The 26,916-nt window shown below is 40.9% G+C and overlaps 1 long non-coding RNA gene across 2 annotated transcripts in view; it reads right to left on the bottom strand.

The window, feature by feature from the left end:
- LOC311582691 overlaps nt 1-26,916 on the bottom strand; it is a 34,054-nt gene that overhangs the window by 4,500 nt on the left and 2,638 nt on the right. Inside the window, exons 4-5 of one of the 2 annotated variants that reach the window (XR_014774195.1) lie at nt 26,043-26,169; nt 17,096-17,231 (exon numbers count right to left, since the gene is read on the bottom strand). This is a non-coding gene — a long non-coding RNA (uncharacterized lncRNA). The remainder of the gene's footprint in view (nt 1-17,095; nt 17,232-26,042; nt 26,170-26,916) is intronic. The other variant, XR_014774194.1, reaches the window with a different exon arrangement.

The following is a 26,916-nucleotide window of genomic DNA, read 5'->3' on the forward strand; positions in this document are numbered from 1 at the left end:
CAAGTGTTTTTACTGTGCCCAGAATCTTCTATCAGTGTGGGCTTAGTGTACAGGAACAAAAGGGATTGTTGACACCATTGCACCCGAGACATGAGCTGGGGAAGAAAACTCCTTCACAGGTGAGCACGGAATGAGAATTATCAGTGATAGAGGCACACTGTTTCCATGGGGCTGGGGACAAGTAGTGTTCTCTGGACCATTAGCATACGTCTTATACTTCCCATACAATGTTCAAAATGATGGTGAGATCATTGGTTTGGCATTAGCAATTAGGACAGGAGAACTATTACAAGCTGTGCTTTAGTTGCTTACCATAGCAATCTTTAAAAAATGGATAGGTAAATTCTCATTTCGTATGGACATCCTGTTATTAAAAGTCCTTTATGTCCCAGTGTTATGTGTCACTTTTTCTGAAGGAATGGGACACAGTGCCTCTTAATCCCAGCTAGAGAGCCAATGACGGGCCAAAATAACAACCACACATCCAAGGTCCAAGTCAGTGAACCAATGAATTTATTGGAATTATTCATAGGAGTGTACATAAAAGATTACATACGGGAGCAGGAGCCATCACCAAGAAGCTCAGCCCAAGCCAGGTGAGAATTAGTAAAGCTGGAACAGTGTAGCTCTCTGTACAACTTTCAAGTTGCTGGACAGGTCAGGTAGTCCCCTCCAAGTAACGGGCTGACCAGGGAGTCTCTTCCAGGTAGCTGGACTGGTCAAGTGCCCTCCCCCAGAAGCCGTTTACTGGCTCTATGAGAAAAGGACCTTATGGACATTCTAAGTTTGAGCTTTTCTTAATCTTTGAAGTTTATTTCCTAAGTCTCATGAGCCTCCATGAAGAATGTAATGCTTCAGCTCAGAGGAAAGTGCTACCCAATACCTAGTAGGCAATAACAGAGTCAGTCTCTCCTTATGAGTCATCAGAATCCTATCCAGTGTAGATGGAACTCATCAAGGTTTTGATGGGTACCTGAGTTGTTTGAAAGTAGGACAGTGCAGGATGAGTGCAGCCCTGACTAACACCAAGTGTGTGTGCATCAGTGGCACAGTTCCCATGTCAACATGGAAATGCTTTGACTAACAGTAAGGGATATTCAGAGAGCTACAACCTAAGGTGGAAGAGAAGGATGCCTGTTTCACTCATGAGTAGTAGAATAAAATACATAGAAGGAAAAAAGACCTTTATGACTACACAGAACCCATAGAATAAGCCCTGAGCTAAAACAGAGCATAAAATTACCCTAGAATAAGATTCCAGTTCCCTTTTGTGAATAGTCCAATAATATTTTCACAGACAATTGTGAAAATGAGAACTTGTTTCTGATTCTTTATTATATGTATTTTATTTTTCTCTTGATCAGAGAAGCAGAGGTCATGGAATATATCTCAGGTTAATGGAGATGGTATGAATAAAGAGGTCCTGAGGCAAGTGAAAAATTTAACCCAGAAAAAAAAAACAATTCAACACTTGGCTCATCATAAAATAGATGTATCAACAGAGGCCATGAAATCCATTCCTCCTTGTCCCATGAAATGTTTCTCTATAGCAATGACAACAATGGTAATTACAAATATTTTTATTGCTAAATCTGTATGTGCTTGTGTACATGTGACTACAGTGCCTGTGGAGGCCAGAAAAGGACACCAGGTGCTCTGGAGCTAGAGTTAAGTTATTTATAACCAAACCCAGTTCCTCTTGAAGAGTAGGAAATACTCTGAGCCTCCTGAGCCATCTCTCCAGCCCCCATGGTAGTTTAAATAATTGTAAGTGGCTTAAGTTAATCAAGATAACAAACAGTGACCCACAAGTAAAAGATCCTAGTCTTTGTGGGGGCATAGAGATTATCCCACCCAGGCTATCTTCCTGAGAAGAAAACAAAGTCACTAGTAGCTGTGGCAATGCTGAAGTAAAGTTAACATATAGAGCACTCAGTAACTTTGAAGTTTCAGGCAAACAGCTGAATAATTTTAGTGCCTTTCTCATGAAAAATTTGGTGCATACTTATACTAAATATACATTCTTTTTAAAATCTGATATGCAATTTAACTAGGTATCTTCCATTCTAAACCTGGAAACTTTGCTGAAAGGGCTTAAGAAAAGGCTCAAAGAATGTGAGAGGAGCCCAAAGGTGAGACTTCATTAACTTCGTAGTGAATCTGTCCCTGAACAGATGCTGTTAATTGCCACATTTCACAGCTGCAGACATTGAGGCCACACTTAGCCTACAGAGTTAGAAGAAGGAAATCGTACATTTGAAATAACTTCAAATTATTGTGAAATCTAGAGACAATTGCAAAGGAGGAAATAAAAGATATATATATGATAGAATGGAAGGAAATAAACTTGCCCTGTCTAAATAATAACAACTGAAACTGTTAATGCCTGATTTCATACAAGGGAACTGAAAAGGGCTTTTTAACTTCACTGTCTGAATTCAGCATTTGAACTTCCTCAATGGCTTCCTAGCCATTAGCTATGAGTATTAGCTATGCTGTAGAAAACCTTAGCCCCAAACATAAGTGTGCACAAGAAATTTCTGTTGTGATGTTGGTGCTTGACCTAAGTTAAATGAAATCTGACTTTGAGGCACCTGCCTGTTGGCCTCATAGGAAATTTGCATCATCATTACTAAAGACCCTTTTTTTCTTCCAAGGTTAATTTGGAATTGCAAAGGTTTAAGGGATGAGATCTGCTACAATCCAACCTGTTCCAGATACTTCTAGCATCCCAATTTCTCAAGCCACAAGTTGTACCCACAAAAATGATGTTCATTCCTTTCTTTTGGAGACAAACATTTTTTTTTCTTTTTGGTGTATCTTCTGTCTTGGAGCTCAGCCAGGGTGCTGTCATTGTGACTTAAAGACTTGTGTCATCTCTAGTCCTGCGATAACACAGACCTTCCTGTTTCTCAATGTTTTCTCCTTCTCATAATAACAAAAACTAGGGTTGGAAAAATGAAGCCACCAAGAGAAACAGATGTATTAAATTTTTAATGTGATAAGAAGTGTATATCCCTGTAAATCTGTCTTGTTAAAGGAATCCTCTAAACTTAAAAGCAAGCCATTCCTTTACGGATCAACTCTGAGAGGTTTTAAAGCCAACTCCGGATTTCTTTTACTCAGTCATCTCAGTTGACCACTCAAGGGGAGCTTTAATTATATACTACATAATAAGTAAGCACTAAGAGTACTATACTAAAGGGGTGAGGCTGCCCCGTGCCGTGGGAGCAAGAGCCTTGATTAGCTGTTGATGGCTGTCTAGTAGGAGACATGCTCCCATGGGAGGCGTCACATACTCTGGAGTAACTCATCTTGCAAATTATGATCCTCCAAAGGATTAAAGTCATTTGGCTTGTTACTTCTCCAGGGCAAACAGCACAAGTTCCTTCAGTCATCTGTCTTCTGACCTAACTCTTAAGTTCTCTCACAAAAGGATTTTCTTTCTTATGAGTAAAAAAAAATCACTTTTTAAAATCACCTTATACCCTATGAGCATATACAGGGGGAGGTAATCCCCCTCAGGAACAGTCATAGGGGAGGGGAATAAGGGGAAAATGGGAGAGAGGGAAGAATGGGAGGATACAAGGGATGGGATAACCATTGAGATGTAACAAGAATAAATTAATAAAGGAGAAAAAGAAAAAGAAAAAAAATCTCCTTATAGTGTAGAACTTAGAACTGATCCCCTAAATGTGCACATGTCTGTGAGGGAAACAACAACATATTTGCCTTCATCTCCAAACATCATTCAACCAACCCAATTAAGCTGTGGAAAAGGGTCATAAAGAACAATAAGAACAATAGGCTTATGTGGTTAACAGGGAAATGGGTACAACCAGAGTTAATCATAAGTGAATTAAGTCAACCTTAAAAATATTACATGATTTCTATCATTTATGGAATATGTTTACCTAATTGAAATTTGCAAATGGCAATTTTCTTCTTTTCTTTATTAATTGTGCCCTTGATCATTTGTGTGCAGATATGTGTGGAGGCCATTAGTCACACGAGTATTTGTTACACAAGCATGAGACATAATGAGAAACCAATGAGAGATTGAGTCTCAAAAAAACAAAGAACATTCCCTGAGTTGGCAGGTGTCCTCCATACATGCATTCATACAAGTATGCACACATAGCTTCACACAAACAAATGGGAGTATGTGTGTGCACACACACTCACAATTAATAAATAAAAAAACCCAAAATTGTTGTTTGCAGATTGCACTTAGGAAAGCATATTTTTAAAATTTTACTGGGCTCTTTTATTTTTAAATAAAAACAGTATTCAAGCTATTTGAGGTAGGCTATAGATGACTGTTGCTCAGTGCTGTTCAGGCCTTTTACTCTTGGCTGTGGCTAGAAAAGAATTCACAGTAAAGGGGCCTGTGGGAGTGTCTACCATTTACCCTCATGTTTTCATAAACGGAAGCAGTCAGGCAAAGAACACAGCTGTCACCATTTCCCCCAAAATGCATGAAGGGTGGGCACCACTTGAGCCAAGGCCAACCTGACAGGCAGGTTGCCTCACAGAGCAAATCTAAATTTCACTGTTCCAGCAGGTTCAATATTTTGCATATGTGTAAAAGGGGATCTGAGATCACTCATCTGGCATGTGCCTTGGCTTTTGAACAATCCTAAAATCTAACCCACAAGATGCCTACTGTCCCCTAATATTTTAAATGGTTGATGATCAAAAGAAAATTGGGGCAGACTAGATAGGATGAAAGATTCACCTGGATGGGAAATCTGAAAAGATTTGTTTAATCTTCCTCCCCTGTGCATCTTTGCATTGCAGATTCCAATTGGAGTGGAACTGCCTGCTCGCTCAGAGGGAAGGCTGTCCATGTAATGTGTCTTGGCCAATTGGAAATTGGCAGCATTCGTGTTCTCATGAGAACGTCTTCTTGCCAAGCTTCTAGGACATTTCCCAAGACCTAGAAGATTGCCCAATTGGACACCATCTCACTAAGCACACAAACTTTTCATTGCATCGGCCAGACTTTTCAGAACTCTAAATTGTTAGCAAGTAGAAACGACAGCAACGCTTCACTCTTGCCCACTCGGATTATTCTAAATGTCACCAACACAGTCTCCTTAAAAGACTGAGAAAGAACACAAATTCCCTGCAAGGTACAGCTAATTAGGAGAGACAGCAAAATTTAGAGGAGAAAACAAAACAGATAAAGGCACTTTTTACAGATTAAGCAAAAATCCAATTGTGGTCTTTACAAGAACTTAACCTTTTGCTCGGGATCAGTTCTAACATCATTCAGCTTATCCAAAGAATTCTATTTATCCTGAGCACAGAAGAAAAGGTCACGAGCTAGATTCCAAGGCTTTTGAAGAGAAAGATACGTCTCTAAATTACTATATGAATTCAACCTTTTGGAAGAAACATTCTGTATTCATTAAGAACCTTTTTCTAGGGGTTGGGGGCAGATTTCTAAGTACTTGGCTGGGATTGCATGGGGGGCATTGTGTGAATGGCCATTTCACTTGAACTCTTCTGAAATTATGGTGCTTGTTCATGTATAATTTAAAAAAAAATACTCTGGGAAAATATTCAACACTCTGAGACGGGGTCATTAGATAAATTAGACTAATTATGATTTACAAATGTAATTGTAAATTAAATAAAGTATCAAAAACAAATCCAGTCCACAGCTGTTTGGGAGAGTTTGTTGCTTAAAACTTCACTTATCACCACATAGTATAATTAAGCAATTACCAAATGACAGCTGAGCGATGATTATAGCAGTCAAAAGCAAAAGTCTTCAACTCGCAGAAAAGTCACTGGCAGTTCATTACAAACCAAGGAGAGTATAAGTTCAGGCTTGTTTTTTTCCCCAGTCATTCTGGTCAGCAATGGCTTTTAGCCATCTGGTACCTAGACCCATAATCAATGTATCCATTAGGCACCACTACTGTAGCATCAAGGATCAGAGTATCATGCAAGTTCATAAAAATGATTGGATATATTCATTTACTCTTCAATCAAAGAAAATGTTTTATTATGTACTACTAGTATCATTTTAATATCAAGGTAATTGTAAACATGATGGTTACTTTAGCTTTTAATGGAGGAATAATCCCACAAAAGCAGACAACCAAGACAGATAACTTCACTATGTGGTTCTATCCAGATCCTTTCCATAGGAATTAATGTGCATAAGCTCCTTAAGCAAATGGCAAGAGTCAGCCAAATACAAGAAGCAGAAGCCCAATGGGAAGGCAGTGGGATTCTAAGATGCATGAATATCAATAGTTCTATGTTCTTCAATGGTGTTGGTTAATCTAAAGTGTCAACTTTGGGGCACTGAGAGAGACCCAGGAAACCAGTTTAGCACATCCTTGTGGCAGCATCTCCAAGGATGGTTGAATCTAATTCTGTCAATGGCTTAACCTGCTAATGGATTCAAAACTTGAAGAGACTATTGGTAAGTGTAACAATGGAAGATAGGGACTGTGTAGAGGAAAACTTTGCTATGGAATATTCTTCAAGGGCAAGTACAGACATTTTTGTTACTGCTTTCTGCATTCAGCCACCGTGAAGTGCTCAGTTCTGTTCTATTTCTCTTCCTGCTGCCATGATGATTTGCCTCAGCAGAGTGACGGGGCCAAACATCTATAAACTAAACCCGCTACATTGTAGAGTCTGCAACCATGATCTCAAATCAAACTTCATCCCTGTTTCTCTCAGGTATTTGTCACAACAATAGAAAACTAACACAGTCATTGTTCCCATGAGTCAGGTATAATATCTAGCTCATAATAAACAATCAGTACTTGAGAATACATAAGTGATTCTAAGGCATGGTATGGAAAATACTAGAAATCAGTAAGAATATGTATGCCTGTTGAGCAGCTTTTTACCCACTTTCATAACTTTGAGTGCTAGCTGTTCAGATTCCTCAATGATGTGTTTACTTGTATTGCCATCTCTTTCAAGTCTTGCTGTCACTAAAGATGAATCTACAAGTAGGCATCTCGAATAGGGACCAGAACAAGAGATGCTCATGGTTCCTCCATTTATCAGCCCTGTAACTTTGGAGGAAGTTTTTTTTTTTTTTAAATATCAGCATAGATGGAAAAATGTCTACCTGTATATACATGTCATCTGTTAAACACAATGACTCTTTCGTGGCTATGTCTTAGATTAAATAATTTTTGCTGTGTCAAGTCTATATAAACATACTTAATACTGCCCTTTACTGGTGTTCAATTAAAGTCATGGTTAAATTAAAGATGAAATATGAACAGAAGTTGGACAGCTGCTTTCTGACTCAGTGGACAGTGGGCTTTTTCCTATCATTGGATAAAGATAAAGTATAGTTTATGGTTAGTAGAAGTTTGGTAGAAGAGCTGTTTGGTATGACAAACAGAGAGACAAGGGAGGGAGTAAGAAGACCAACATGTCTCCACAAGCAACCATACCATGTCTTTATCAAACTGCCCCCAGACACGATGTGTCTTCAGTGTTTCTGTTCAAGTGGCGTAAGCAGGGTGGGCACTAATTCTCTCACAGCAATTTGCATAGCTATCTGGATAGCCTAGGAGAAGAGACAGTGCACACCCTGACTAAGTCACACCTTGACAAGACGATATTAGACAATTCTAGTGATAGTGAGGTGATATCAAATTTAGAACAGCCTTGTGTTGATTTGTAAATTTTTCCTCTTCACATTTTTGAATTGTATTTGATCAAAAGCAACTGAAATTACAGAAATTTGTATTACAGATAAGAAAGACCTACTAGGGGAAGGGAAGATAGCCCAGTCAGTGAAGTGTCTGCTTTGTCAGACTAAAGAGCTGAGTTCAATCCCCAGAACCCTCATAAAAATGCTAGGCATGGTCTTGTGTGTTTGTAATCCTAGCCTCAGGGAAGACAAGGCAGAAGGACCCTTGAGACCAACTGACCAGCTAGTGTAGCCCAGGTGCTGAGCTCCAGGCCAATGAGAACCTCTGCCTCAAAAGAGGTAGACTGCATTCTCGAGGATGGCACCTGAAGTCACCTCTGGCCTCCATGTGCGTGCGCGCGCGCACACACACACACACACACACACACACACACACACATATATATATATCTATATATATATATACACACACACACACATGCACACGCATGCACACACACCACGACAACAAGAGAAAGACTACTATACTTCCAAATGAGACCAGAGACAACAACCGAGGAGTTAGCAGATGCTAACAGATGAAAGTAAGCATAACGGATGCAGGAAAGTCGAGCAGAAGTTGAGAACCATGTGGACTCTTTGCAGGCTCAGATAAACTGGAATTAGCAGAGCTGGGGATTCTTTGCTAATTTGCATCCTCTCAGGGGTCTTACTTCAGTGAGATTCTTCAAGTTTACCTAATCTTTTCCAGTATACAAGGTAGTCTCACCGCTGGCTGTAGAAAACATGATGAGGAGATTAGCTTCCAGGTTTTGGTTGTTCACTTGTGATCTTTGACTAAGAAAAATGACACCAGTGCGCTCAGAACAAGGCCATCCTAGGGAGAACTTTAATGTCTGACTCATCGATAGGATGTGCACCAAACATCATGCTAGCTGGCTTAGAACAACAACTAAAAGGGAATGCTTATTTAGAGAAGAAATCAATAATTCTTTGTTTTATAAAGTTGTATTTGCCTAACAGTCACTAAAGATGAAAAGTTCCAGTATGCTGTAGATTCCACTGAGTTGTGAATAGACAGGCGTTTGTCTCCCAGCTCCCAATATCTCAGGGTGCATAGCATCCAAATCTTAAATATTCATCAGCTTAAGTATGATGCGTTTTCTAGTTTTTTAACCAGACTTATTAGGGGGCAACACGAACCTTGTTGCTGAGCCATCTCTCTGGCCCCTAAAATTCCACTTAGAATGTAAGCATTAAGTTCTATTTGGTTTTTCAGTCTGAAGTTCTGGTGGAAGTTTTCCTAAAATGTTGTTGTTGCATAGTGAATGCTCTTTAACACCAAAGGATTTGCAAGAACATTACTTTGGAGTTGTTTCAAAATACTGCTATATAAAAGGTGTGGTATACTCCAGTGAACACAAGGCCATACAAGCAGTGTCTATCGGTTCCCTGTCTCACATGTTTTTGTACCATCCTCTATTTAAACAGGTGCTATTTATACTCATTATAATAAGCAAATGGAATAATGTGATAAGTCATGCCTTGCTGAATTTTAAATCCTCCGGTTAATGTATGAAATTAAAGTAAATTTATTCATTTTAGAAATGGTGCTATAGTTATTATGTGCCCATTTGACCCTTTAAATTAAGCCAATTAAGTGTAACTATCTGCATTATTATTTCTGTGATAGATGGATGATTGGATTGTGTCAATTTCTTCCCTAACCGTCAAATCGTACATATACCTACTCATGGCATGTCATTCTTTTCTCCATTGTTGCAGTCTGCGGCCTTTCTCTCGTGCTAATATTAGCAATCTCTCTCCAAAACACAGATGGGAAAAAGTGTTGTCATCAACCCAGCAATATTTCAATACTTTGGAAATTTTGTAAATTGTCTTTTTCTACTCACTCCAGGCATTTAAACCATGAATGAATTGAGCTTACTCTAGCTATATTCCTTGAGAAAATTACTCTCAGCCTTCAAAGTAAAAACATTAGTCCTTCAGGCTGGAGATATAGTTCAGCAATTAAGAGTACTGGCTGCTCTTTCAGAGGGTCTGATTCAATTCCCAACATCCACATTGCAACTCTTAACTGTCTATAACTCCAGTCCCAGGGGATCTTATGCCCTCTTCTGGTCTCTGGGAGCAGGAGGCATGCATGTGGTACACAGACATATATGCAAAAAACACATCCATACACATATTTTTTTTTCAAAACTAAAGGTGTGAACCACTACATCTCGTAATTGTTCTAAATTTATTTTTTTTAAGGCTACATATCTTAGAAATACAATCTTCCCTTGTCTGTCACTTTGTTTTCAGATAAGGAATTCCAATTCTTCTTTGCTAATATCTAGCCAAGTTACCCTGATTGATATTGTCTCTTCAAAGACTCGTGGAATTCCACAAAATTCAGATATTGGACTCAGGCAATAGTAGTTATGCCAGAATATTCCATTTACTTTCTCTAGGCATTTCATTCCATCTGACCTTTCTCTCCCAGCTATCAATCTCTGTAAATCCTCCTTTTCACTCTTGTCCATAGTTTCCTTCATACACGGTCATTGCCAGCCTCCCTCTTAGTCTATCCCCACCCCAAGCAACTTCTGTTAGGTGCTCAGCTCTCTATGATGTAGTTGGAGTAACTCCCCGTGTTTAGGATAATCTCTACCCTGAGTATGCACTGTGTTCATTGTGAACCTTCTGAAAACCCATTTCCACTGGGAGACTCATTATGTTAATTTCCCTGCCAGGCACATTCTCCAGGCCTCATTCCCAGGAATGCTGTCCTGGCCAAGTCAGAGTGCCAGCCAGCACTTTAAGAGAGAGACGCCATTTCCATTTCTTCTAAATCACTGTGTCGGATTCTCAAAGTAACGTCTTCCATCAAAATAATATTCTTTAACGGGATGTCAGAGCCTATGGCCCAAGTCAGGGCACAGTCTGCCAAGTCAGCTTCAATTGTTCCTTCCGGTAAATTCCTTTCCAACTTTTCTAGAAGTTCTGGGGCTAAAAGCCCCCAGAAGGTGAAAAGGAAAGAGAGATATTTCTTCTAATAAAAGGATGAGAAAAGCCGATTCACATCCGTCCTGTGGGTCATCTAGTGCTAGCAGCAAAAGGGCTGACTATTCTTAAGATAGAGAAATGAAAAGATGGGTGATTTAATAAAAAGTTCTGAGGCTTCGCTGGTCTTATCTCCCATCACTTTCATTTTTAGAGATATTTTTTAAAGGAATTCACACAACAGTCGCAATCTGTCATCAGCTTGGTCCTCTGAAAACTCAAGTTATCCCAAAATTTTTTGGTGACACTTCTTCGTTAAGAAGAGTCAAGACTTAAAAAAAAAAAAAAAAGGCCCCAGTCCCTCTGTGCACTGTGTACAAAGCTGAATGTGGTGTTTTCATCCAATTTAATATATGTACACGTAGGCAGATTGGTCTCAACCTAATTTTCATTCCATTTACATTCAGAAGGAAAAAGGTCTCCATATTTTCAGGGGTTGTCTATAGTATTTTGTTTTTATGGAAACATTAGAGAGAGCAGCCAATTATGCAAGCTTCCATTTCATTTTGATTGCCTTAAAATACAAACTGCTGAGGTTTTATAGGCCTGCACTAAAGAAAGAAAAATACTTACCACCTAATTCCAGATATCTTGTAACTTATGAACCACTAGACATAAAATCATTGAGTCTCCGGGGCAAGAAAGAACCTAACGTGGAAACAAGGAAATCAAGCTGATCAATAACGAAGACTGAAAATAAGAACTTCCATTCCTGAAAAGGCTTTTCTTTTTCACTCTTACAGTATTTGCCCTTCCTATTTACTTGATTTTCTTGCGTGCCTCTGTGGTCAGAATCTATCTTGTGGCTTTCTTAGCCCAACTACAGCTTAAGATACAATATTTACCAAGTAATGGTAGGAGGTGATTTTTTTTAAAAAATTAAAACAATTATGTTGTTCACTAGAACAAAAGTCACAGACTCATATCCCTTCCAGAGCCAAACGAATAGCCCTTTACCTTGTGTGACTCTGAGGCATCATTCATTCCTGCTACACTTCATGGTAGATGGGGAATAATAAATAAATGAAGCCAGGAAAGCCAGTGGCAGTATGCAAGCAAAGTCAGTGTGTAAAGTGGCCCTGGACAAAATAATAAGTAACAGTGGGCCTCTCATCAAACTGGAGGGCACAAGATTGTCAACGGAGCAGATTCACGTCTGCATGGACATTTTGCACAGCAGCTCATACTCTCAGAGGAGAGGAGGCAGTTTTGTCTATGTATAGCTGAATTGTGTCTCCTGGGCTGGGTATATGGCTCAGTTGATGTAGTGTTTGCCTAATGTCCAGGGGGCCAGGGGAAAATCCCCAGTATAGCATAAGCTGGGCACGGGGGCACATCCCTATGATCCCATCAACTGGGAGATGGAGGCAGGAGAATCAGAAGTTCTAGGTTATCCTTGACTAAAATAAATGAGTTTAAGGCTATCCTGGGCTATATGAGATTGTGCTTCAGAAACACAAAATAAAAACTGTCTTTTGTGTTATTAAAATTATTGTATCTCACCATTTCTTTCTAGAATTTTTTCTCTTTCTCAGATGCCCAGTTTTAAGAAGAACCTTTAAATGAAAATATAGTAAGGCGGTGAAGTCCATTTTATGCCCAAAGCAGTTGAATTGTTATGTTGCCTGTTATGATAGGAATGTATAACAAATCTGTTTCCACAGTAACATATAATTTTTAGACCCAAATACACTGTTTACTTAGCAAGACATCCACTGCATCTTTGCATCTCCTCCTGTCCATTCCTGTCACGAAACTGTTCTTTGAAATATAATCAAGCTCGGTACACAAACAGGCATTCTACAAGATGGCATGGCCCTTATGTACAAAAAGATTAGAGTTTAGAGAAGTAACAAGTATGTACAGCAAAGGATAATAGCAAAAGGTGTGAGGAATCGCTATGCACAGTTGGTTAACTATGTAGTGATAGCACAAAGAAACAGACGAGATTTCAGAATTTAGAAAAGCAGTGAGAATGGTCCTTAAGGCCGGCCATAGCTGCACATGCCTATAGCACCAGCAAAGGTAGGTAAAGATAGGTAGATCGCTCTAGCCCGAGAGCTCCCTGGCCATCCAGCACAGCTAAAATCATGAGCTCCTAGTTCAGTGAAAGACCCTGTCTCAATGGAACATGATGGAGACTGAGAGAAGATACCTTACTCCCTCCTCTGATCTCCACATGCAAGCACATTTGTGCACAGAAACACCAAGGTGTACACACACACACACACACACACACACACACACACACACACACACACACACATCCTTCAAGATAGACCTGAGCAAAGTAACGTGAGAAAAAGAAATTATAATACATTAAATTAGTGCAGATACAAAGGTTGGGGGAAAAAAAGCTAATAAAGCCAAAACAGATCATCTTAGCCTGTTTGAGCTTCTGTAAGTGACCTCCATAGATCGTGTCTTTTTCCCTCCACTGTAAATCCTAAAAGAGCTCCACTCTCTCATAGGAGAGCTCTTGATCTTCACAATGGCTATCCAAGCCCCCATTCCTTCAGTTTCAACAATGGGTAGCCTTCTTGTCCCCAGCACTTCCTGTCTCCAGGCTTCCTGCTTTCATCAAATATTTCTCCCCCTGGAGACCCAAGGGATTGCTTCTCTTTCTTATCCTTTTCTTATGTATCCTCTTCCAGTCTGCCTAGTAATATGAAATATATATATATATATATGCATATATATATGTGTATATGTATACTATACCATTAATCTTGCTACCCCCAAGCCTCCTTTTCTTCTCATTAAACTTTATGCCTACCGTATGTTATGTAGTAACCTATGTTATCATATCCTTATATATGTTATATAGTAATCTTGTTTAATCTCAGCTCTTTCTGTTGCATTGGTTCCAGGACATAGAATGTCTATGGATTCTGCCCACTACCATGTCTAGGGCAATGTCTCCCAGGCAGAAGGAAATTAATAAATACTTGGTGACAGAATAGATAAAGATGAGCCTCAAGTATCTGTAAACAATGAGGCATCCCAGAAGACACTGAAGATTGGTGAGTTGAATCTTAAATAGAGAGAGCAGCAAAACTTCACTCAGTGTGCACACTATATCTTCAGGGTGCAAAGATTATTCTGTTTTACAGGGACAGTCTCTGAAAACCAAAATGTCAGGGAAATTGCCACAACTACATTTAAAACCAAAATAATTCTATCTCTGGGAAGCCTGACATGATCTCATCAGGACAACTTGGCAGCATGTAAAAAAACAAAGATGTTGGATGTAAAGCACACCTCAGCCAGAAGTCTGGTTCTGACAGTTAATATCAATTTCAGGTTAAAAATGGAAGTTTTAATTGAAATGTTTATGGATTATATGGGTTAGTAATAATTATTAATTATGTATAAAGGATACAGTGGAAAACAGGTGCTTATAAAAGCTTAAACCTGTTGCTTTAATAATTAATTAGAAAAAACAAACACAGCCAGTTTCCTAAATCAATCTGTTTATATTTATATAATTTATCCACCAAAACTCTAGCTAATGCTCTAAGTTAAAACTACTAACACTGTACTAACATACTCAAGAGCAAAACGGATCAACGGTACAATTCATTTGTTATGCATCATTCATTTTCCGATGATCCCGGCTTCAGACTCTGCCTTTATTTTTTGATTATTCCATCAGTATTCAGTTTGCATCAGTTATCCCACCACTGAAAAAGAAAATTTTTGACTGAATTGAAAATGTCTTTATTTCTCTTTCTTTACTTCTGCACTGCTTCATTAAAAAAAAAAAAAAAAAAAAAAAACCTTGAAAGTAATTTTGAAACCAAAGACATTGAGTGATCCCACATGCCTCTTCCAATTGTCTGTACAAAATATAGGTTACTTTAATGACCCTCAATATCTTGATCTCAAGGTCCCATTCCATTCTTCAAATTCATTTAAGAGTCTCAAGACTGTTTTGTTGATATGGTGGGCTATCTCTATAAATCCTGAACACATGTAAGTCAAAACAGACCTCTTTTAAATGCAAACATACCCAAGGACACATTTCCACTGGCTGTGAGAGCAATGACATCATCATATGTTATAGAGAATCTGGAAACTCCTTCAGAGTGAGAAGAGAGTTTAGAGAGGAAATTGCATTGTTCTGAAAACAGCAGTTGCATTGTTCTGAATAAAGGAATAGTGTTGCTGTGGAGATAATTTTCACATCACAAATGTCTCCCAAAAGCCTGAGGAACAGTTTGGGGTTCCTGAGCCACATTTGTCTAATCTTTAGCTAATTAAAAAAAAAAGTTGCCCAATTTTTCAGTATTTTGAGAGTGTTTTGTCTTTTCTCACACACACAAACTCCAGGGTATTCTGACTAAGTTTCTTTTTCTTTTAGTTTGTAGCTATACCACCTGAAAGGGGTGGTTTTCTCTGAGAGGGAAAGGAGGAAAAGACAGAAAGATGGAGAGGGAGAGCAGAGCAGGAGGGGGAGACAAACATAGGAGAGAGAGAGAGAGAGAGAGAGAGAGAGAGAGAGAGAGAGAGAGAAGGGAGAGAGAAAGATGACAAATGGGAAATGTACCTAGGTAACTAACTTCTCAGACCCAGAAACATATGTAATGTCACTTCCTAGTGACATTCCTAGAAAGGGACAGATGGCCAGGCAGTAGTGAGGCACACGCCTTTAGTCCCAGCACACGGGAAGCAGTGGCAGGCGGATCGCTGTGAGTTTGAGGCCAGCCTGGTTTACAAAGCGAGTCCAGGACAGCCAAGGCTACACAGAGAAACCCTGTCTCAAGAAAAACAAAACAAAACAAACAGAAAGGGGCAGGTGGTGCTAATTCACATAAAGAAGCTGCTAACAATGTTTCCCACCATACTTACCTACTTTAAAATCTCTGAGAAAACTTAGATGCAGTATTTGGGATCAAAATGTTTACATTCCCCTCGGTCTGTGGAGCAGAACCCAGGATGGTGGTGTTCTGTGAGACGATGTGTAGAAGAGAAATGGTAGACAACTCAAGACCCAGAAAATTCATTTGGAATCAAAAGGGAGTGGAGAAGGAGTTACCTCTTACCGAGGTATTTGCCGCCTAGAGCTTTTTTTGGCCTAATGAGCCAGAGGTTCGTTGATGGTCTCAGTTTTTCTATGTCTTACATATCACATACGATTATTATACTATTGCCTAGGTGACAGAAAATGATTTGTCAACTTGGCACAACCTGGAACTACCTAGGAAGACAGTGATCATGAGAGATTGTCTACATTCATTTGTCCTGTGGGCATGCTTGTGTGTATGTGTGTGTGTGTGTGTGTGTGTGTGTGTGTGTGTGTGTGTGTGTGTTTTTAAGTTAAATGATAAGGAAAAACCAGTCCAGTGGGGGTGGCACCATTCCTTAGGCAGGGGGTCCTGAATTGTGTAAAAGTAGAGAAATCAGGCTAAGCAGAAGCAAGTGAGCATCGGTGCAATTCATTTCTCTCCAGTCTTCAGTGTGGCTCTGACAGTTGAAGTTCCTTCTGCTTTGATTCCCCTGTAGCCAAAGTGCATTACCTGTGGCTCTGTGCCAAAATAAACCCTTCTTGCCCCAAGTCTCTTTAAGTCAGCATTCTTTATCACTGCAACAGAAATAAAACTAGAACAAGGGTCTTGACAGTTAGCATGGATGGCCTTGGGATTGAGATCAGAACTGCTGAAATCAGAACTGTGCCTTAGGTTTTTCTTTTATATATATATATTATTAATTTATTCATATTACATCTCAATTGTTATTCCATCCCTTGTATCCTCCCATTCTTCCCTCCCTCCCATTTTCCCCTTACTCCCTTCCCCTATGACTGTGACTGAGGGGGACTTCCTCCCCCTGTATATGCTCATAGGTTATCAAGGCTCTTCTTGGTAGCCTACTATCCTTCCTCTGAGTGCCACCAGGCCTCCCCATCCAGGGGACATGGTCAAATATGGGGCACCAGAGTTCATGTGAAAGTCAGACCCTACTCTCCACTCAACTGTGGAGAAGTCCTGTCCATTGGCTAGATCTGGGTAAGGGTTCGAAGTTTTTCTTGTTGTTGTTGTTGTTGTTGGTGGTGGTGGTGGTGGTGGTGGTGGTGTGGTTATCCTTGTTTTTGCTTGAGACAGACTCTTGCCATTAGTTCAGGCTGACCTCAGACTCATGATCCTCCTGCCTCAGCCTCCTGGATTCTGTAATTACACACGTGCACAGCCATGGCCAGCTCAGAGCTGCCCCATCAATAGCTCAGCCTTTGGATAATGCTTCCATGAGGTATTAAGATATTCTTTCCTCAGAAAACTCTTCACCAGCACAAAAGTACTTCAGAAGTTTTGTCAAGTTGACTACTCCTCATCTATGTAAGCAGTGTGTGACCTGGTTGTCACCACCTACCAGTCTTAATATTACCTGGTGAATGGACGGTGAATAAGGGCTTAGTCTCCCTGTGTCTTCATTGCTGTCCTTGAGAAGTCAAGGGGGGAAAAGTACTAGATTCTCAGCCTCCTGGATGGCTGCTTCTGCCAGTTTCCAAAGTCAAAAGGCACTAAAGGTAAAGAAACACAATTAGGAGATGGACCAGTGCCAGGAACTCAGAAATGCCACCAGCTATCACTACATCACCAGTCAAGGCATCTTCCATGATCAAACTATGAGTTCTTTATAGGTAAAACAGAGACAATAGCAAAGTTATTCAAATGCCAGAGTGAGGTGGTATACAGGAAGTCCTTGGCAGCCCACGAGCCAGGTACCTGATCCAAGCCTACCCCTCAGCCTTCCCACACTGTACCGCTGTGTTCCAAAGGCAACCCTTACACCTGCCCCCAATACAACACATGAGAAAATGCAGCCCCTCTCCAGAGCACACACCTTCATAGATATAACAAAAGAACATTCTCCATTATAATCTGATATTAATGACTCATTTTATGTAAGGTTTAATTCTCCCATACTCTTCAAACAAATTGAAACACCCATCAAGGCAATTTTTCATCCGAGACGAGAACGCATAACTTGTAGAATGATGAAGCTTTTGTTTGATTGGATTACGACACCTGCTCGCTCTATTAATGAACTAAGAATGGGATCTGACCAACATAGTGCTTCCACAAAAGCCAGAATCCCAACAACCAGAGAAAACTACCCGTAGAGCTTCCTGCAAGGCATGGGATTAACCTTTTCAAGCTAAAGGAAACCCATCCAGTGTAAATACAATAATGGCAAACATGGAGAAGCCTTTAGAGCTAGGGTTCCCACAGATTATTTAAGTGAATTAAATCATTGGTGTAACTTAAATGAGTGAGAATGGAGACCTAAATAAGTAAACTAGAAAAGGGCCTGATTATGACCTTTTACAAATAAATGGAGTTTATATAACAATAAGGTATTGCTTAGGAACTTCTTTAGCTTAAATGAGAGAAAATATGAGCCAGATGGAGGTCTTATCCACCTGTCTTTCACACCTAACAGAAGGCCGGTGGCAATGGTAGATACTTCCTACAACTGCTCAAAGACATCAGAACTCTCTGGCTTTCCCATTTGTGTGTGTGTGTGTGTGTGTGTGTGTGTGTGTGTGTGTGTGTGTGTGTGTGTGTCACAGACAGCTCTTGTCTTTTAATTCTAGTTTTTGCTGTGGTGGTGCTGGTGGTGGGTTTTTGGTTATTTTCCCTGAGGCGGGGTTTCTCTGTGTAGCCCCGGGTGTCTCAAAACTCACTCTGTAGACCAGGATGAAGTAGAGCTCACAGAGATCTCTCTGCCTCTACCTCCTGAGTGCAGGGATTATAGATAGCCCTGTGCCACCACTGCCTGCCTTTGTCTTTTTGTTCTTTGGCTCACTGCCTTTCAGTAGCAAAGTAACTGCTGAAGTTTCAGGTATCATGTCTGTTTTCCAAGCAAGAACAAGGGAACAAATAATGTGATCAGGATGTCCCCTGCACCTGCCTCTTTCAATAGAAAGTGAAACGTATTTCCCAGGGAGGTTGAGCAAGTGGCTTCCTATTTCTGTTGTAGAGTTAGTAAAGCTGATTGACGTCAGCCAACCATTCCATGGGATATGAGAGAGAGAGAGAGAGAGAGAGAGAGAGAGAGAGAGGAGAGAGAGAAAGAGAGAGAGACAGAGAGACAGACAGAGAGAGAGTCAGAGACAGAGAGACAGAGAGACTGACTGAGAAACAGAGAGGGGGGGAATAAAGAAAGTAAGAGATAAGAGAGCTTGCAGCATTCATCTTGAACTATGGCTCAGGAAGCTGTCCCTGCATTCCTGCCTACACCTCTCTCCCAAGATCAGGCTGGAGGGCTGGAGCCTGTAGGCTGGGCATTGGAAGCGATAGAAACTATCAGTAGGCTACAGAAAGCTCTCTTGTTTACTTTGCTCTTTTGGTTAAGTACTTCACTGAGTTGAGCATCTGAGCTCTGGGTTGGTCTTGGCAGTGGCTTATGGTGGAACACAGAACTGGAATGCACGCCTGAGTAACCTGGAAGCCAGCGTTGGCATAATCCCCTGACAGCCCCATAACCTTGGGTTAATTATGTAATTTCTCTGGTATTTATTTTCTTCTCCTTCAAAATAGAAAATAACAATAAGCAGCAATTTGTAGTGTTTTATTAGTACTATTAGCTGCCTATTAATAACTCTTTTACTCTTTTGTTTTAAGGACAGATATGGTCGGGAACAGAGAGAATGTAATCATATATTACTAATCAACTGGTCTTACATGTACATGAGTTGAACCAATGTTAGAGAGAAATTAACACATCAGGAGGCAGAAAGTGTTAATAATGAATGAGGAACGTCTCTGAGACTATAGCATGCTGGGCAGTGATTTCTCCGAGTTGGTACAGTGGGTCGTTAATAAGGATTAGTTAGGGTATGCCATAGTACCCTGTAAAAGCCTCTCAGTAGCTTCTGGTAACCACAGCTTTTTTTTCCCTCTCTCATGTAAATTCTCCAAGTGTAGCCCTTCTGCAGAGGCATAGCAGCATGCTCACTGAAACAGCAACTCTCCCTTAGGAGCCATGTCCATCAAGGCCAGATGTTTTTACCCTGCTTTTAGCAAACTGTTGAGTTGCATGCCCACTGTAGTTATCTACTTTAAAACTTCTGAAAATTTTTGGTGATGGAACCTCTGCTCCACCTTCATCTTCTGGCCACACTTTGCTGTAGTTGTGTAGTTGTGTCCTCTTACCTCAGCTTCTTGCTTCCTTTATCACCCCACCCCCAATCTACTCAGTTGATGAGCACTGCAGTAACCAGATAATATAAGCTGGGTAGTTTGTAAACAGTGGGGAATGTGCTTCTTGCCAAATCGGGAAGTCCAAGATCAAGGTAGCTGCCTGATAAGAGTTTTAGTGATGGCATGTTCCATGGATTGACATCTTTGTGTTACAGCAGAGATCTCTTTAATTGCTTTTACTCACTCATCTCACTCACAAGACCCTTATCCGTACCATTCCTTTGACTCTCAAAAGTCTCGATTCCTGGTACTGCTATCCTAGAGATTAGAATGCCTGCAAAGGAATCTGGGGCAGTAAACACTCTCTCACACATCTGAAAGGCGGATTCCTTCCAAGGGACACAGTTTCAAACACCAACCAATCTGGACCCCACAACCCACACTTTCTCTGAATAACTGTTCTAATAACCCCAAGGCCAGGCACAAGAAGGCACATCCTAGTTTCCAAGGGCAAACGGAAACCCATTCAGAGTAACCAATTTAAGCATGCCTGGCTGGTCTTGCCTATTCCTTTCCTTGGACAGAGTTCCCTCCTGTACACATATGTTATAACTCACTCTTTGTGGTTCCCATATGGCTCCTTCAGAGCACAGGAGCCCCTTCATCCTGAGAACTGAGAGTAATAGGCAGGTTTATTGTCTGACCTGCAAGCTCACATTTTCAGTAAATACATTATTTTCTATGCATATAAAGAACATGTGGAATGCATGGCATATACTCACTCATACATGAATATTAGCCCAACATAGATGTCTTCTACCTAGGAGGGGAATGGGACAGATGCTGGGACTTGCAGCCAGACTCTGGGCACAGCGCTGAGAGTGTGGTATGGGAGAAAGGGGGATGGAAGGTCCCAGAGGGTTCAGAAGCCCCACAAGGAGACCATCAAGGCTGGGGGATCTGGACCCAAGGGGGACTGTACTAACTGTTCCACCAACCAAGGACATTGCATGCAATAAACCAAGACCCCCAGTTCAGATACAGCCGATGGACAGCTATACACAATCCCCAAGGCTGTGGGGGGAGCAGAGACTGCCTCTGACATGAATTCTGGGGCTCTTGATTTGATAATTTCTCCTTGTTGAGGAGGCCTGGTGGGCACACAGAAAAGGGGGGATACAGGCTATACGGGTGAGACCTGATTGGCTGTGAGAGGAGGAGGTCCCCTTCTGTCAGAGGTCTAGGGTAGGGGAATAGGGTGGAAGAGGGAGGGTATGTGGGAACAGGAAGATACAGGTGAGGGGATAATAATTGGATGTAATGTGAATAAATTATAATAATTTTTTTAAAAAAGAAAAGAAAAAGCATGTGGAGTTAATTTAACCAGTGGATGCTTCTACTTAAACAAACACCCATCTCTGCACTAGGATGGAAAAACAAACCCTCCCCATGTTCACGCAGAAGGAAGAAGGGAAAGCATCCCTGCTTCCACATGCCACAGGTGAGGCTGGGATACACGTTAGCCATCTTAGGAATAGTAACACATCAGCTGATGGCCAGTGGCTGGTATGTGTGTGCAGAGGTGTAGCGAATGGGTGATTGCCTGACCCAGGTTTTTAGAGGCCCACATGTGAGCAGTGGATGCAAGCTAGCCAGCCTCACTCACCCATTTTGTTCACTTCAATGGGGTTTTCCCAGGTGCCCAAAAAAAAATTTTTTTTAATCCACCTAAATTCATGCATTCTTCTCTGTGACCTACTTTAGCACATTTTCATCATGGTTTAAAAATAAAAATTTCATGCTGCCTTCCCCCTTTTCAAATTCCTAGGCACCTAATAGTCTTCCATGAGGTCTCAAAAATAATTGCGAGCCAGCCTGCACTACCTCCGTCCTCTCCCTTTGTGTCCCGCGCTGATTTTGCTACTCTGGATATTCCGAAGCGTAGTGCTTTCCGGCACTGTCTCTCCTCATTGACTATTATTACTTTAAGTACTCTTTCCCCTATTACCCTTTGTCACCAAGCCTGCTCATAAGATGGGCCAAGCCTTCCTTCGTTTCTTTGTGATTTCCCATTTGCTCTTTATCCCTGCTAAGAAGCCAATCCACCTTTATTTCCTTTTGTCGTCTTCTTTTATTCTTTTCCTTCTGACATACTTAGAGTTTTTTTTTTTCTGATGCGACTGTCCTCTTTTACTAATAGCATCTATTTTACGGACCTGCCTGTACAAACTTTGTCCTGCCTGCCTCTGTTCTATGGCATAGAAATTTTGTGCAAACATCTTTTACTATGATACATGTTCCATTTTTATGCCTTTTGAAACATCACCTTGTCTCTACTGATGTTTTTATTAGAAATTACGAGAGCATTGAGTCATTAAAATTTGTATCACTTAGCTGTGTCATTTTACTGCCACCCTGTCAGCGACCTTTGGAATAACACCGTAATGGAAAATTACTCTTTCATGCATACAGTGAATACGAGAGGAGGGAAAAGTGATAGGAAGAGAAAAACAGATGGAGTGCAGAAGTAAATCACCAGGGTCTGCAAAAGTGTCAGTCAACCAAACGCTTTCTCTGTTGTAAATGGCCAACTGAAATCATTCTGATAGGTTAAAAGGGGAGGAAGGAAGAGAAGAGGAAAATGAAGGAAGAATAGTAAGCTGCCCATTTCCTTTTCCTTTTGACATCATTTTCTTCCTAAATTGTTTCTTAATTTATCCTCAGGCTTATTCATCCCTTCAGTAAATATTTATAGTTTGCTCTCTGTGTGCTGGGAAGAAAGCAGACACACTCCTCATTTGCACAGAGCTGGGAACCCCACAGTGGTCTGACATCAACTCTAATACCTAGAGATTCTCTGTACAGTGGGACAATCTCCTAAAATTATTTCTTACTACGAAGTGGTCAGACAAAGAAACAAGCTCCGCATCCTTGCCGGCTAAAGTGCTTTGTTGTGTAGGTCACTGTTGGTAGGGCAAGGGATGTACTTTCTTGTTCTGCTGGTTAGCTACCTCTAATGAACCGAATATGCCTTTACAGAAAGTCCCACAGTATTTGCCCCCTGGTTGAAAAAGACTGTTCAGCCTATCCAACCAATGGCATTTCTGGGTCACTTTTAGAAAGAGTGGTGAGAGGTAGGGACATAAAGTCTTGTAGGTTAGCAAGAACAGAAATCGAGGTGTTTATAGGTGGCCTTAGCTCTTATTTAAAAACTTTCTTTCCTCTCTACTATGTCCCAGAAAGACTTAAAATATCTCAGGATGTGTGTTGATTAGTTTTGTTTCTAAGTTGTATTTCTTTGTATGAAACAAAAGGCAAAGGGATTTGCTTGCAAGGGATTCTGGAATTGATTTGACTTACATTTGAATCTTGTATGATTTAAGGGGGTCACCTGCTTCCCTGAGGGGCAGCTTTCCCAGCTTGAGGAAGAGGAATGGAGATGATTCCAGGAGACTCTGAAGAGGTATCATTTCATCTACAGATGGGGAAGGGAAATAGGATGTAATAGCCCACCTCATGCGCACTCTGCAGGTATGGGTGGCATGTCGAGTTACCAGCCCTTGTTTGGTTTGCCTGGTCTCTGGGTGGCACAGGCTGTCGGTGTTTTTAATATCATCTTTGCTACTGAACATCCTTTATGTAGCCACATAAGCAGAGCAAACTCTTTGGGTGACTTAGGGAACTATATCTAAAATTAATGTCAAAGAGTGTAATGGGTGGAAAAATCTCATAAAGAAAATCCTTTACACACTCATTACAGATTTCTGGCTGAGGACTACATTGCAGAGCAGTAGGGAAAAAAATGTATTCCTGTGTTATTTCTGGAAGCTATTTGGATGTCAGGTTCAAGGCCAAAGAGACCACAACAGGGGCTCATTTGGAATAAGCAGATGGAGTTCTGCTCAGAGCTAGGGAGGAGTTCTTCAGTGGGAGGAGTCTTGATTACTTTGCTCCACTAGGAGCCCCCTAGTGGAGAACAAGAATCAGAACACAGAGAGGAAATCCCTTATGAGGCTTCTAGCATAAATCTGAGGGAGCCTACCATAGAGATCCTCGGAAAGACTCCACCAAGCAGGAGATCCAAACAGATGCTGAGATACACAGCCAAACTTCAAGGTGGAACACAGGGAGTCTTGTGGAAGAGTTGGGAAATAGAAGGACCTGGAGAGATCAGAAGCTCCACAAGGAGACCAATGGAGCCAACAAACCTAGGCAGAGCAGTGGGCTGCTGCAGAGACTGATGCACCAATCAAGGACCATGCATGGTGAGGACCTAGACTCTCTGCTCAGATGTAGTAGATAGGCAGCACAGTCTCCTCATGGGTCCTATAATATGCAGAATAGGGACTACTTCTGACATGGACTCTGACCCCCACATGTTGATCACTTCGCCCGGATGGGGTAGCCTTGCCCCAGGCCACAGAGGAAGAAGATATGGGCAGTCCAGATGAGACTTGATAGGTTAAGGTCAAATATTAGGGAAGGAGGACAGCCCTTTCTGAGGACTAGGGGAGACAGGGAGAGGATATGAGGGAGGGAGGGTAGGATTGACAGGTGATGAGGGCGGGGACTATGATCAGGATGTGAGGTGAACAAATTTTTAAAAAAAGAAATAAAGAAAAATGAATACACACACAAAACAAAGAACAAAGAAGGAAAGAAAGAAAAGAAGGAAGAAAGAAAGAAAATAAGCAGACTACTGGTATTTTGTCTTTGTCTATGCTGACTCCTGATTCTGAAGGATGATAAAATAAATAAAATTAAATTTAAAAACTGCAGAACTAAAAAAAAAATTAAATTAAAATTTAAAAATCTGACAGGTCAGTAGTTTAAATCAGATTATTTTATGTTGCTAAAAACACAATACACAGAATGGGCAAGTTATACAAAGAAAGATGTTTATTCTAGTTCACGGTGGTGATCCAGCAAAAAAAGTTAACAACACAGTGCAGATCATATTTTATTGTATGGTTTAAAAAAATATTAAGTGCTCTGGAAGAGACAGACTATAATTTAAAAAGGGTTAAACTGTCACATTTGAATTGGGCATGAGACAGAAAATGAGCTGTACCCTAGTCAACCTCTATTAAGCCAGACGTTCGACTACACATCATGAAGTCCACTTATTTATGGATGGGGGGTATTGATACTGGGATCCATGGAAACTTTGGCCTGAGATTCATAGTTCTAACACCAAGCTGACATTTTACAGAGGGCAATGGCTGTTTCCTAAGCATCTAGCCCCTACCATTTTGTGATTGTTCAGAACGTTACATCCATAGACACTTGTGCCATGCAGCCTGCATGCCTGAGCAGGAACTGAATTAGTCTAGCCTAGAAAAGAAATGCATATCTGTGGTGACTTCAAGAAGAATGCCCCTCCCCAGGTTAATATATTTGAATGCTTAGAGAGGAGCACTATTGAAAGGTTAGGAGGTGTGGCCTTGTTGGCAGAAGTGTGTTATTTCAGGTGGGGGCTTTGAGCTTTTCAAAAGCCTAAGCCAGGCCCAGTGTCTCTCTCCCGTCATCCTTGTTGTCTGCAGAGCGGGATGGAGAATCCTCAGCGACTTTCACAGCCTGCCTGCCGTGATGAGAATGGAACTGTAAGCCGTCGCCAATTAAAGTATTTCCTTTGTAAGAGTCACCATGGTCATGGTGTCCCTTCACAGCAATAGAACCCTGACTAAGGCAGTATCTTAAGCATAATAGCAATTGACATGATCCTCTGGGAGGTTTTGTTCACATGTTTGTCGTGTGTGTGTGTGTGTGTGTGTGTGTGTGTGTGTGCGCGCGCGCGCGTGCACGCGCGTGTGTTTGGGTCTGTGTGTGTGTGTTTGTTTAGGTCTCTATGTGTGTGTGTGTGTGACTGTGTCTGGTGTAGGTATGGAGGCAAAAGTAGTTAACATGGGCTTGTCTCCCTCAGCCACTTCAGATACATTACGTATTGTTGCAGAGTATCTACTTGAGTCTAGAGTTCACCAGCTTGGCTAGCTCCAGGAATCTCTCGTCTCTGGTCTCTGCCTCTTATGTGCACAGTGGAATCAGGAGTAAACCACCACACAAGCCCGACAGTTACATGGGGGCTGGAAATATAAGCTCTGGTGTTCATTGCAAGCACTTTCTCCTCTGACTTTCTCCCCAGCCTCATAAACCTATGTCTTCCCAGCATATAATCTTGACCAAACCAAAACAATGGAGTGCAGAACGCCAGCCAGTAGAGACTTCCAGAAAAGATCACTCTCATTTTCTTGCTTTTGTATGTCTGACTACTGCGGTCTGAGTAACCGCTTCAGACATTTCACTGAAGATGACCTGAGGACCAAATAAACACAGATGTCAGAGTATATCGAGTCCCAAAGGAAAAGACCTCACAAATAGAGTCAGACATGCTTGCACCATTTGGCTATGCAAGCAAATGAATAGACTTTTGGAAGTCACATATTCCCTTTCTTATCCATCTTAACATATAAGCCAAACAAAGGAGAGCTGTGATGGGAAATCGAGCTCCTGGTCCCTTATTCCTGTGAGATAACTTATCTCAGCAATTCTTCCCCAGTGTAAACTTGCCTTTGTTAAAGTCAACTCATACACCACATCAACATTTGTTTGTGTGTGAGCCACATAGAAGCAAGTTCTTAAATTTGGAGAGAGAGAGAGAGAGAGAGAGAGAGAGAGAGAGAGAGAGAGAGAGAGAGAGGGAGAAAGTGTGTGTTCCAGAAAACTAAAAATAGTAAGAGCATATTGAATTAGAAATGAAAGGTGCAGATGTTAAGGCAGGCTCAGGGGCATCAATTCTAAGGTAATTTAGGAGAAGGAAATGACAGACACTCTCAACCTCCAGCATAGTAAGTTTTTTCTTGATTCCATCTTAATGAAAACAGCACGCATTCTCTTTTTCTCTTCTGCAATATAGTCAATGGATTTTCTCGTCCTCTTTTTTCTCTTTTTCTTTTTGCATAGATTTTATATTTTTGTTTTTAATAAAGGTAGAAGTGGTTTTTTTAGAATTTCTATTGCAACAGCAGGGCTTGAACTTCAGGTCAGCTGAAAGGAAGAGTG

This window comes from Acomys minous (genome assembly GCF_964271855.1).
Source record: "Acomys minous genome assembly, chromosome: 14".
Lineage (NCBI taxonomy): Eukaryota > Metazoa > Chordata > Mammalia > Rodentia > Muridae > Acomys > Acomys minous.